The following is a 12,844-nucleotide window of genomic DNA, read 5'->3' as shown; positions in this document are numbered from 1 at the left end:
ACAGCAGGCCTCGCGTTGCTCTGCTGTTCTCATGTGCTGCATGCCTCACATACACTGCTGTGTGCTGCAATACTGTGGCTGTGTCACCCTCCTGATACAGTTGCAATTCTTTACATAGTCCCCTGGAGCCTTCTCGCAAGGTTACCGTTCATACTTTCCCCTATTAGTGGGGCAGTATCTTCTGGCGATGACATGCTAGCTGCATCACTGCTGCAGAGCTTCCACTTGTACCCTCTGGGGGCCATAACAACATGGTGCCATGTTCCTCTCCTTGCCCGCTCCCTGCTGCTGTTCTAGCAGGGAAGTGTGGTTTTTTTTTATATACTTTCAGTTATTTACAGTTATTTGATTAAATATAACATTCATGTTTTTGTAACTCTGTCTTTTGCATCGTATCCTGGAATCTGCATCGCGTACCATCTCCTGCGACACTGCTACTACTCTAATGACAAATGAAAACTTATCTATAAAGACTAGAGATGAGCGAGCACCAAAATGCTCGGGTGCTCGTTACTCGGGACGAAATTATCGCGATGCTCGAGGGTTCGTTTCGAATAACGAACCCCATTGAAGTCAATGGGCGACCCGAGCATTTTTGTATTTCGCCGATGCTCGCTAAGGTTTTCATGTGTGAAAATCTGGGCAATTCAAGAAAGTGATGGGAACGACACAGCAACGAATAGGGCAGGCGAGGGGCTACATGTTGGGCTGCATCTCAAGTTCACAGGTCCCACTATTAAGCCTCAATACCGGCACGAGTGCCCCCCCCCCTCCCAACAACTTTTACTTCTGAAAAGCCCTCATTAGCAATGCATACCTTAGCTAAGCACCACACTACCTCCAACAAAGCACAATCACTGCCTGCATGACACTCCGCTGCCACTTCTCCTGGGTTACATGCTGCCCAACCCCCCCGCACGACCCAGTGTCCACAGCGCACACCAAAGTGTCCCTGCGCAGCCTTCAGCTGCCCTCATGCCACACCACCCTCATGTCTATTTATAAGTGCGTCTGCCATGAGGAGGAACCGCAGGCATACACTGCAGAGGGTTGGCACGGCTAGGCAGCGACCCTCTTTAAAAGGGGCGGGGCGATAGCCCACAATGCTGTACAGAAGCAATGAGGAATATAATCCTGTGCCACCGCCATCAGGAGCTGCACACGTGGGCATAGCAATGGGGAACCTATGTGCCACACACTATTCATTCTGTCAAGGTGTCTGCATGCCCCAGTCAGACCGCGGTTTTTAATTCATAGACACAGGCAGGTACAACTCCCTATTGTGAAGTCCCTGTGGACCGACAGCATGGGTGGGTGCCAGGAAGCCACCGGCGGTACATAAAAATATCCCATTGCATTGCCCAACACAGCTGAGGTAGTAATGTCGTGCTTAATACAGGTGGGCTTCGGCCCACACTGCATGCCCCAGTCAGACTGGGGTTCTTTAGAAGTGGAAACAGATGCATTTATAATTCCCTGTGGACCCACAGCATGGGTGGCTCCCTGGAACCCACCGGCGGTACATAAAAATATCCCATTGCATTGCCCAACACAGCTGAGGTAGTAATGTCGTGCTTAATGCAGGTGGGTTTCGGCCCACACTGCATGCCCCAGTCAGACTGGGGTTCTTTAGAAGTGGAAACAGATGCATTTATAATTCCCTGTGGACCCACAGCATGGGTGGCTCCCTGGAACCAACCGGCGGTACATAAAAATATCCCATTGCATTGCCCAACACAGCTGAGGTAGTAATGTCGTGCTTAATGCAGGTGGGCTTCGGCCCACACTGCATGCCCCAGTCTGACTGGTAATATGTACCTTAACAGTAACCTCGTTGGTGGTAATGTGGTGGTGACTGCGGACCTGGTAGCGCGGTTTTATGTAGTTGGTTTTCGGAATGTGGCCAGGATTAAGTGGGCCGTTGCGGGGGGATGGTGGTGGTGCTCTCTTGTTGTGTCGTTAAAGGTGAAATTCTTGGACTGCCACCAGACGGACCAATGCAAAGGTAATTGCCAAGAATGTTTTCATTGTTGGAGGAGGAGGGGGATGTTTTGGAGGCACTATGTGTCCTCTACACGTGTCCGTGGTTATATGCACCTTAACAGTAACAGCGTTGGTGGGAAATGGCCTCGCCGCCATCATGTCTTTGTGAAGCCTCTGTTTCCACACCCCAGTGACATACCATTAGCAGCGGTATAGGCAGAGCCCACAATTATTAACATTTCAGCGGTAGCATTAGGGACAGGCCCCACTAACATATCACTAGCAGCAGTATAGGGGGAGCGCAGTCTTAGTTCCATTTCAGTAATAGTAGCACTCAAGACAGGCCCCAGTAACATTCCCATTGCAGCAGTTTAGGGAGATAACAGTCTCTTTCACATTTCAGTAGCTGCAGTATAGACATTTATGTAGCTAAAGTGTAGGCCAACCCCACACACCTTTCTGTACCATGAGTGCAGGCGAAGAACATAGAAATTACTATGATTACACTGTAGGTGAGGGCCCAAAAAAATTGGTGTACCAACAGTACTAATGTACCTCAGAAAAAATTGGCCATGCCCAACCAAGATGGCAGGTGAAACCCATTAATCGCTTTGGTTAATGTGGCTTAAGTGGTAACTAGGCCTGGAGGCAGCCCAGTTGAACGAAAAATTGGTTCAAGTTAAAGTTTCAACGCTTTTAAGAGCATTGAAACGTATAAAAAATTGTTTAGAAAAATTACATGAGTGAGCCTTGTGGCCCTAAGAAAAATTGCCCGTTCGGCGTGATTACGTGAGGTTTCAGGAGGAGGAGCAGGAGGAGGAGGAGGAGGAATATTATACACAGATTGATGAAGCAGAAATGTCCCCGTTTTGGATGGTGAGAGAGAACGATGCTTCCATCCGCGGGTGCAGCCTACGTATTGCTTAGGTATCACTGCTGTCCGCTGGTGGAGAAGAGAAGTCTGGGGAAATCCAGGCTTTGTTCATCTTGATGAGTGTAAGCCTGTCGGCACTGTCGGTTGACAGGTGGGTACGCTTATCCGTGATGATTCCCCCAGCCACACTAAACACACTCTCTGACAAGACGCTAGCCGCAGGACAAGCAAGCACCTCCAGGGCATACAGCGCGAGTTCAGGCCACGTGTCCAGCTTCAACACCCAATAGTTGCAGGGGGCAGAGGCATCACCGAGGACGGTGCTGCAATCGGCTACGTACTCCCTCACCATCCTTTTACAGTGCTCCCGCCAACTCAGCCTTGACTGGGGACCGGTGACACAGTCTTGCTGGGGAGCCATAAAGCTGGCAAAGGCCTTGGAGAATGTTCCCCTGCCTGCACTGTACATGCTGCCTGATCTCCGCGCCTCCCCTGCTACCTGGCCCTCGGAACTGCGCCTTCTGCCACTAGCGCTGTCGGATGGGAAGTTTACCATCAGTTTGTCCCCTTTCCTCTTCGGGAATGAGAGTGCAAAGGCTCTCCTTATACCGTGGATCGAGCAATGTGTACACCCTGTAATCCGTAGTGGCCAGAATGCGTGTAACGCGAGGGTCACGAGAAAGGCATCCTAACATGAAGTCAGCCATGTGTGCCAGGGTACCTGTACGCAACACATAGCTGTCCTCACTAGGAAGATCACTTTCAGGATCCTCCTCCTCCTCCTCCTCCTCAGGCCATACACGCTGAAAGGATGACAGGCAAGCAGCATCTGTCCCCTCAGCAGTGGGCCAAGCTGTCTCTTCCCCCTCCTCCTCATGCTCCTCCCCCTCCTCCTCAACACGCTGAGATATAGACATGAGGTTGCTCTGACTATCCAGCGACATACTGTCTTCCCCCGCCTCCGTTTCTGATTCCAAAGCGTCTGCCTTTATGCTTTGCAGGGAACTTCTCAAGAGGCATAGCAGAGGAATGGTGACGCTAATGATTGCAGCATCCCCGCTCACCATCTGGGTAGACTCCTCAAATTTTCCAAGGACCTGGCAGATGGCTGCCAACCAGGCCCACTCTTCTGTAAATAATTGAGGAGGCTGACTCCCACTGCGCCGCGCAAGTTGGAGTTGGTATTCCACTATAGCTCTACGCTGCTCATAGAGTCTGGCCAACATGTGGAGCGTAGAGTTCCACTGTGTGGGCACGTCGCACAGCAGTCGGTGCACTGGCAGATTAAACCGATGTTGCAGGGTCCGCAGGGTGGCAGCGTGCGTGTGGGATTTGCGGAAATGTGCGCAGAACTGGCGCACCTTTCCGAGCAGGTATGACAAGTGGGGGTAGCTTTTCAGAAAGCGCTGAACCACTAAATTAAACACATGGGCCAGGCATGGCACGTGCGTGAGGCTGCCGAGCTGCAGAGCCGCCACCAGGTTACGGCCGTTGTCACACATGACCATGCCCGGTTGGAGGCTCAGCGGCGCAAGCCAGCGGTCGGTCTGCTCTGTCAGACCCTGCAGCAGTTCGTGGGCCGTGTGCCTCTTATCTCCTAAGCTGAGTAGTTTCAGCACGGCCTGCTGACGCTTGCCCACCGCTGTGCTGCCACGCCGCGTGACACCGACTGCTGGCGACGTGCTGCTGCTGCTGAGACATCTTGATTGCGAGACAGAGGTTGCGTAGGAGGAGGGTGGTTTAGTGGAGGAAGCATACACCCCCGCAGATACCACCACCGAGCTGGGGCACGCAATTCGGGGGGTGGGTAGGACGTGAGCGGTCCCAGGCTCTGACTCTGTCCCAGCCTCCACTAAATTCACCCAATGTGCCGTTAGGGAGATATAGTGGCCCTGCCCACCTGTGCTTGTCCACGTGTCTGTTGTTAAGTGGACTTTGGCAGTAACCGCGTTGGTGAGGGCGCGTACAATGTTGCGGGAGACGTGGTCGTGCAGGCCTGGGACGGCACATCGGGAAAAGTAGTGGCGACTGGGAACCGAGTAGCGCGGGGCCGCCGCCGCCATCATGCTTTTGAGAGCCTCCGTTTCCACAAGCGTATACGGCAGCATCTCTAGGCTGATCAATTTTGCAATGTGCACGTTTAACGCTTGAGCGTGCGGGTGCGTGGCGTCGTACTTGCGCTTGCGCTCAAACTGTGGCGCTAGCGACGTCTGGACGCTACGCTGAGAGACATTGCTGGATGGGGCCGAGGACAGCGGAGGTGAGGGTGTGGGTGCAGGCCAGGAGACGGTAGTGCCTGTGTCCTCAGAGGGGGGTTGGATCTCAGTGGCAGGTTGGGGCACAGGGGGAGAGGCAGTGGTGCAAACCGGAGGTGGTGAACGGGCATCGTCCCACCTTGTGGGGTGCTTGACCATCATATGCCTGCGCATGCTGTTGGTGGTGCCTCCCCAGCTGATCTTGGCGCGACAAAGGTTGCACACCACTGTTCGTCGTTCGTCAGGCGTCTCTGTGAAAAACTGCCACACCGTAGAGCACCTTGACCTCTGCAGGGTGGCATGGCGCGAGGGGGCGCTTTGGGAACCAGTTGGTGGATTATTCGGTCTGGCCCTGCCTCTACCCCTGGCCACCGCACTGGCTCAGCCTGTGCCCACACCCTGACTTGGTCCTCCGCATCCTCGCCCGCGTCCACGTCCTATAGGCCTACCCCTACCCCTTAGCATGGTGTATTACCAGTGATTTGATTTCCCAGGCAGGAAATAAATTAGTGCAAGCCTGCTGTTAAACGTAGCTGGCTGCGTATGATTTTTGTTTACGTTCTCCACCCACCACACACGTACACAGAACACTGAGGACTGTCAGAGGCAGGCCAAATAGAATGTTTCCCTTTTTTTGGTAAAGAAAAGGCCCACTGCATATATTCAATCAATAATATATGTCTTCTGGCCCTGCAAATGTGTCACAGAACTGCAGGGTTGCAGAGTTCTTAACTACAGCAGAGCGGTGATTTTTCCCAGGCAGGAAAGAAATTGGCGCAAGCCTGCTGTTAAACGTAGCTGGCTGCGTATGATTTGTTTACGTTCTGCACCCACCACACACGTACCCAGAACGCTGAGGACTGTCAGAGTCAGGCCAAATTGAATGTTTCCCTTTTTTTGGTAAAGAAAAGGCCCACTGCGTATATTCAATCAATAATATATGTCTTCTGGCCCTGCAAATGTGTCACAGAACTGCAGGGTTGCAGAGTTATTAACTACAGCAGAGCGGTGATTTTTCCCAGGCAGGAAAGAAATTGGCGCAAGCCTGCTGTTAAACGTAGCTGGCTGCGTATGATTTGTTTACGTTCTGCACCCACCACACACGTACCCAGAACGCTGAGGACTGTCAGAGGCAGGCCAAATAGAATGTTTCCCTTTTTTTGGTAAAGAAAAGGCCCACTGACTATATTCAATCAATAATATATGTCTTCTGGCCCTGCCTACACAATTCTGTCCCTGTAGTATTACTGCAGGGCGCAATGCTCTGCACAGCCGATTAAAAAAAAAAAAAAAAAATGCAACACTGCTAACAGCAGCCTGCACAGTTCTGCACACTGTTAGATGTGGCCCTAAGAAGGACCGTTGGGGTTCTTGAAGCCTACACTCACTCCTAACACTCTCCCTGCCTAACCACCACTTCTGTCCCTGTAGTATTACTGCAGGGCGCAATGCTCTGCACAGCCGATTTTGAAAAAAAAAAAAAAAGGGCAACACTGCTAACAGCAGCCTCCACACTACTGCACACTGTTAGATGTGGCCCTAAGAAGGACCGTTGGGGTTCTTGAAGCCTACACTCACTACTAACACTCTCCCTACAGCAGCTCTGGCACCAGCAGCACTGTCCCTCAGCTAACTCACAAGGCATCTGAGGCGAGCCGCGGGAGGGGCCGACTTTTATACTCAGGTGACATCTGATCTCCCCAGCCACTCACAGCAGGGGGGTGGTATAGGGCTTGAACGTCACAGGGGGAAGTTGTAATGCCTTCCCTGTCTTTCAATTGGCCAGAAAAGCGCGCTAACGTCTCAGAGAGGAAACTGAAAGTAACCCGAACATCGCGTGGTACTCATTAAGAGTAACGAGCATCCCGAACACGCTAATATTCGCCCGAGCATCAAGCTCGGACGAGTACGTTCGCTCATCTCTAATAAAGACTTGTTTTATTATTGCGCTACATTACAATGCCCTGTGCATTATGAAAGTCTATATAGTATTTGTTTTAGCAAGTCAACATAAAAAGCTGTCCAGAAAGTATACATCTGTATCTCTACTGATTTCCAGTGAGTCTTCTTTTAACATTGTTCTGCAATGCTGAAACTAGATTTTCCTTAAAGCAACCATCTGATAAATTTCAGTCTCAGAACATTGTCAATGCAAGCTACCTGACCAACCACAGTACATTGGTAGCAATAGACTACCAATGCAGTATACCTGCTTGGCCAACACTGCTCACATGATCAGAGCTGGCCAGTCGGGGAACATTAGCTAGTTAGAAAATTGTGACAGTCATCTTGGACAGACAAAAAGTGGAGCTGAAACTGGCACATCAGAGGGCTGGTAGAGAGGAGCAACTGCAGTTATGTCCTGTTGGAAGATGGCTCTGTGGTCAGCCAAGACTTCCTGAAAATATGGGTTTAGATGGTCACTGGTCAGCTAACTGGTAACTCTAGAGTCCGCCATTCAAAGATTGCGGTATGATGATCAAGGGTTTTAGATAATTCTAGGAAAATGCTCCCCAGACCTTTCTGTGGAACGATGGGCTCCCCAGACCTTGACACACCTGCCACTGACATGTTGAAACAGAACAGTGCATGCATGGGATATGGATTCATGCTTTTTATGCAAGATGCAGACCGGGCCATCCATATGGTTCAGCAGGAAACAGGACATGTCACTCATTCTAGACATCTTTCCTGGGTCCATGTAAGGTGCTGTTGGCAATGACTCTGGGTCATCAGAGGTACCTTTGTAGGTCTTCAGCTACTGAACCTTAGTCTATGCAAGGTACACCGCATGGTCATTGTAAAGATTTGCCTAACTTCTCCACGTTTGTACTTCTGAGTCGATTGGTCCACTGTGACACGTCATTGCTGAGATACCAGATGTGTTACTAGACGCCTCTAGGATCAACCACACATGGCCTGCCGTTGCATGATCTTCTGTTGGAAGTCTGTCCGTGGTTCAACCAGTCTTGGCAAACTCATGATAACATAGTTTGGGATGCCGTGGTCAGGAAACAGCCAACAAGTGCAAGTGTTTCAGAAATACTGGCACCACACCTTAAGGCACCGAGAATCTGCCCATGGTCAAAGTAACTCAAGTCACTACGTTTACCCATGATTGACAAATGTTGGCTTGCGCTGTGTAGAAGAGAGGTCAGCACTAGAGATGAGCAAGCACCAAAATGCTCGGGTGCTCGTTGCTCGAGTCGAACTTTCGAGTAACGAACCCCATTGAAGTCAATGGGCGACTCGAGCATTTTGTATGGGACCGATGCTCCGCATAGGTCATGACTTGTGAAACTCTGGAAAACCTCAGAAAGTCATGGAAACACCACAGAACCGGATAGGGAAGGGCAGAGGAAGCATTCATGGCTGCATCTCAGGCTCCCAGGTCCCACTATTAACCCCTTAACGACCAGCCCATAGTGTTTTTACGTCCTGCCCAAGTGGGCTTTATTCTCTGAGGACGTAAAAACACGTCTCCTGCAGAGAATAAAGCCCCGTGGGCTCTGGACGCGACAGCTCCATGCTGCGGTGCCTGCAGGTAGCCGACAGCATGGTACTGTCATCCCAGGCTGCGGGCAGTCCCCTCTGGCATTGCGATCGGCGCTATCCAATGGATAGCGCCGATCGCAAAAAGTAAATAAAAGTGCCTTAAAAGTTAAAGATTCATCGGATCCATCAGGGCAGCTGAAAATACTCACCCAGGTTCCGCGATGTCTGCCGCGGAGAAAGGGTCCTCCTGGACCTGGCGCGGCTCTTCTGCGCATGCGCACCAGACGAATGACGTCACACGCATGCACAGAAGAATGTGAACCCCAGGAAGTTTAAAATCTCCTGGTTCCCGGCTCCTGAAGGTAGCCGGGAACCAGGAGATGTCCCCAATGGATGGCGGCGATCGCAAAAAAGTTTTAAAAAAAGTAAAAATCTGCTTAATTTCACCTCCCCTCATGGATCGGATCCATGAGGGGAGGTGAAAATACTCAGCCCCGGTCCTCAGAGGCGTCCCGGTCTTCCGGGACCTGAGTCCCCTTCTGCGCATGCGCGCCCGATGACATCGGGCGCGTGCACAGAGAGGCTCAGGACCCGGGAAATTTTAAATCCCTCTGCTCCTTGTTTGCCATGTGTAGCCAGGAGCAGAGGGATGTCCCTGCAGAGATGGTCACTGTTATCCAATGGATAGCAGTGATCATTTAAATTAAAAGAAAGTGTAAAAAAGTAATAAAAAAAAAGTTAAAAAAAAAGTTTAAAATGCTTACATTTCATCTCCCCTCACGGATCATATCCACAAGGGAGGATGAAATTATGTACCTAAGGCCTCCGGATTTATCCGCAGACCTTACCACAGCTTCTGCGCACGCAGCCATCACCAAAGCGGCAGAAGCATTGGATTGCCAGGATAACTTAAAATCTCCCTGCTCTTGGCTACAAAACTTAGCCGAGAGCCTGGAGATTTCACGGGGGGCTGCAGTGAGCGGTTCCTGATCACGTGTTCGCCGTTATCCAATGGATAATGGCAATCACGTAAAAGTTAAAAAAAAAAAGTTAGTTTCATCTCCCCTCACCGATGCGATCGGTAAGAGGAGATAAAACTTTTCACCGGAGGCCTCCGTATTTGCACCCCGACGCGATTCTCATCTGTGAACTTTCCCGGATTCTGCACATGCGACCACCGGCAAAACACCGGACACAAGGGCAGGAGTCGGGGAGCCCAGGAAACTTCAAATCTCCTTGCTCCCAGCGACCAATGGTCGCCAAGAGCCTGGAGCAGTGACGGGTGGCCTCGTTGAGCAGTCCCCGGTCACGTGATAAAAAGGTAGCGATCTACCTTAGGTCTCACATGACCGGATATGAATTACAGATTCCGCATGCGTCTTATCCGTAATACGCAGATCAATTGCATTGGATTACACAATTCCGCTCACATTAGTGGGTTGGAATTTCGTAATCCACTCGCAGAAAAGAGAACGCAGCAGGTTCTATTTTACTGCAGATATACGCAACATAGAGCCCATTGTGCTCCATGGTCGTGGATATACCCGCTGCCCATATGCAACTACATTGTATACGGGCTGCGGGTACCAGCGTCATCGCTAAGCGATGGTGCGGAAATACAAGCAAAAAAAAGTACTGCGCATGACCGCCTGTGTGAGTAGGAAGTTATGCGCAGTACATTACGCGGCCGTACGCAGGGTCACAGCCGGGCTCACAGCTGGGATCCGCTGCGGGCCTCTGCAAGCGGATTCCACCTACGGCTGCGAGAGCCCGGCGTTATTCAGACCACTACCTGTAATACGTAATTTACAAGAAGCCCCGGGAACGCTCGCCTTCATGCAGTTCCAGGAGCAGCTTGTTGAGCGCCTTCTGTGTGAGATCCCCGCACCTCATCAAGCTTACAAAGACTCACAGAGCGCCACTTTTTACACCCCATCCCCGCCGCTGAGGTCACAAAATACCCCCAAGCGAGAGAGGAGGGGGAATACCCGGTTTTCTTGCCCCATGTGCCCAACCCAACCAGCCACCATAATTACCCCTGTCTTTGGACATAAAACGCGATTTATATTATTACTTTTATCTAATATTTAGGGAATGCCAAAAAATGGGGATGGCGGGATTATTTTTAGGAAGTCAATTTTTTTTCCGTATAAGTGGGCAATGGGGCCTTGAATTTATTCAGTTGTATCCTGAAATCCAGCGGGCATTCCCTCCATTATGGGCCTAGCTATGTTTCCTTTAAGTAGATTAGGGCCGCAGTGGGTATATTTCTGAACACGGGACAAACGGGGGTACCCATTTTGGGGTGAACGTCTTCATTCCTATGTACACTGTACAAAAAAAAACTGTTTTTAAATTGACACAATTGCCAAAAAATGAAAATCATAATTTTTTCCTTCTGCTTGGCTTAGATTCATTCAAAAACTGTGAAGTCAAAAAGTCATCGTACCCCTAGATAAATTCGTTAAGGGGTCTACTTTTTAAAATGGGGTCACTTGTGGGGGTTCTCCATCATTTTGGTCACTCAATGGCTCTACAAGTGTGCAATAGGGCCTAAATCTCCTTCAAGCAAAATTTCTGTTCCGAAAGCCACCGGTTGCTCCTTTCATTTTGGGCCCCATTGTGCATACAGACGTAATACTAGGGCCACAATGGGTATGTTTCTGAGCACGGGACAAACAGGGGTATCCATTCTGGGGTGCAAATCCTCATTTTCATGTGTAATATAGAAAAAAGTCCTGTCTTTAAAATGACATATTTGCAAAAATATGAAATTTTAGTTTTTCTCTTCTAAATTCCATTGACTCCTGAAAAAAACTGTGGGGTTAAAACACTCATAACACCCCTCAGTGAATACGGTAAGGGGTGTAGTTTTTAAAATGGGGTCACTTGTGGGGGTATCTATCATTTTGACTCCTATGAGCCTTTGGAATCTTGGCTTGATGTAGGAAAACAGTGTTCCTCAAAATGCTGAAAAGTAATGTTAAATTTGTACGTCTCTTAAATGGTTAAAAAAAACGAAAGTTTTTCCAATGTGCACCCAAAATAAAGTAAGCAGATGGAAATATTTATCTTAGCAAAAATTTCTATATTATGTTTGCACATATTTGATATATTGGAGTTGGAAATGTGAAAAAATGACGATTTTTTTCAAAATTTTCCCAATTTTGGCGCTTTTAATAAATAAACACAAATTCTATCGGTCTTTTTTTTTCCGCCTAAATGAAGTACAACATGTGGCGAAAAAACAATGTCAGAATCGCTTGGATATGCAAAACCATTCTGGTGTTATTCCATGTTAAAGTGACACATGTCAGATTTGCAAAATTTGGCTTGGTCATTAAGGCGCAAACAGGCTTGGTCACTAAGGGGTTAAGCCAAAATGGGGGCAAGAGTCTGGCATCACCCCCCTAACAATTCTTACTTCTGACAAACCCTCATTAGCAAGGCACATGCGCTGGCACATCTTAGGTAAGCACCACACTACCTACAACCAAGGACAATCACTGCCTGCGGGTGACACCGCTGCCTCTTCTCCTGGGTTACATGCTGGCATTGCTGTCCAACCCCTCTGCGCAGTGTTCAGCTGGCCTCATGCCGCACGCTCGCTTTATAGCCACACCACCCTCATGTCTCTTTATAAGCGCGTACTGGATGAGGAGGAACCGGAGGCACACACTGCAGAGGAGGCAGGAGGCACACACAATTGATAAAGACAAAACCGCTGGTCGAAACATCGCTGTACTATTTGCTATGGGAAAATAAATACATTTGAAACTGTTTTGCACTAATTGATGCTGCCATCTCATCTTTATTACTGCAGAGGGTTGGCAGGGCCAGGCAGCAGCCCTCTTTGAAAGTGTGGGCGATAGCCCAAAATGCTGTTGAGAATTGATGATAAATTGATGTTCGATCATCATTCCCATCCGGTCCCACCTCCTTCGCAAAATTGTCAGGAGCTGCAAACCTGGGCATAAAGAGGACTCAGGTGCCAGCACTTCTACACATCTCCACAATGCAGCAATACTTTGTGTGGGAAGCACGTGAGCGGGCCCAGGGTCAGGGTCGGTCCCAGCCTCCATCTTGTGTGATCCAAGGTGCGGCGAGTCGCATAGCAATGGGAAATCCATGTGTCCCCACACAATTCATTCTGTGTAGGTGTTAGATAGCTCAACACCGCAATGGAAAGTATTTGAGTTCCTTGGGGTTGCCTATGCTGTCAGTGCACAAAGATGGT

At 49.6% G+C, this 12,844-nt stretch overlaps 1 protein-coding gene across 1 annotated transcript in view; it reads right to left on the bottom strand.

Annotated features, from left to right (window-relative positions):
* Nucleotides 1–12,844, bottom strand: part of RHAG (Rh associated glycoprotein) — a 93,564-nt gene that overhangs the window by 54,909 nt on the left and 25,811 nt on the right. The gene's annotated exons all lie outside the window — the stretch shown is intronic.

The sequence above is a fragment of the Eleutherodactylus coqui genome, chromosome 1 (assembly GCF_035609145.1).
Source record: "Eleutherodactylus coqui strain aEleCoq1 chromosome 1, aEleCoq1.hap1, whole genome shotgun sequence".
In the NCBI taxonomy this organism is placed as follows: Eukaryota; Metazoa; Chordata; class Amphibia; order Anura; family Eleutherodactylidae; genus Eleutherodactylus; species Eleutherodactylus coqui.
This window is presented reverse-complemented; position numbering and strand designations above follow the sequence as displayed.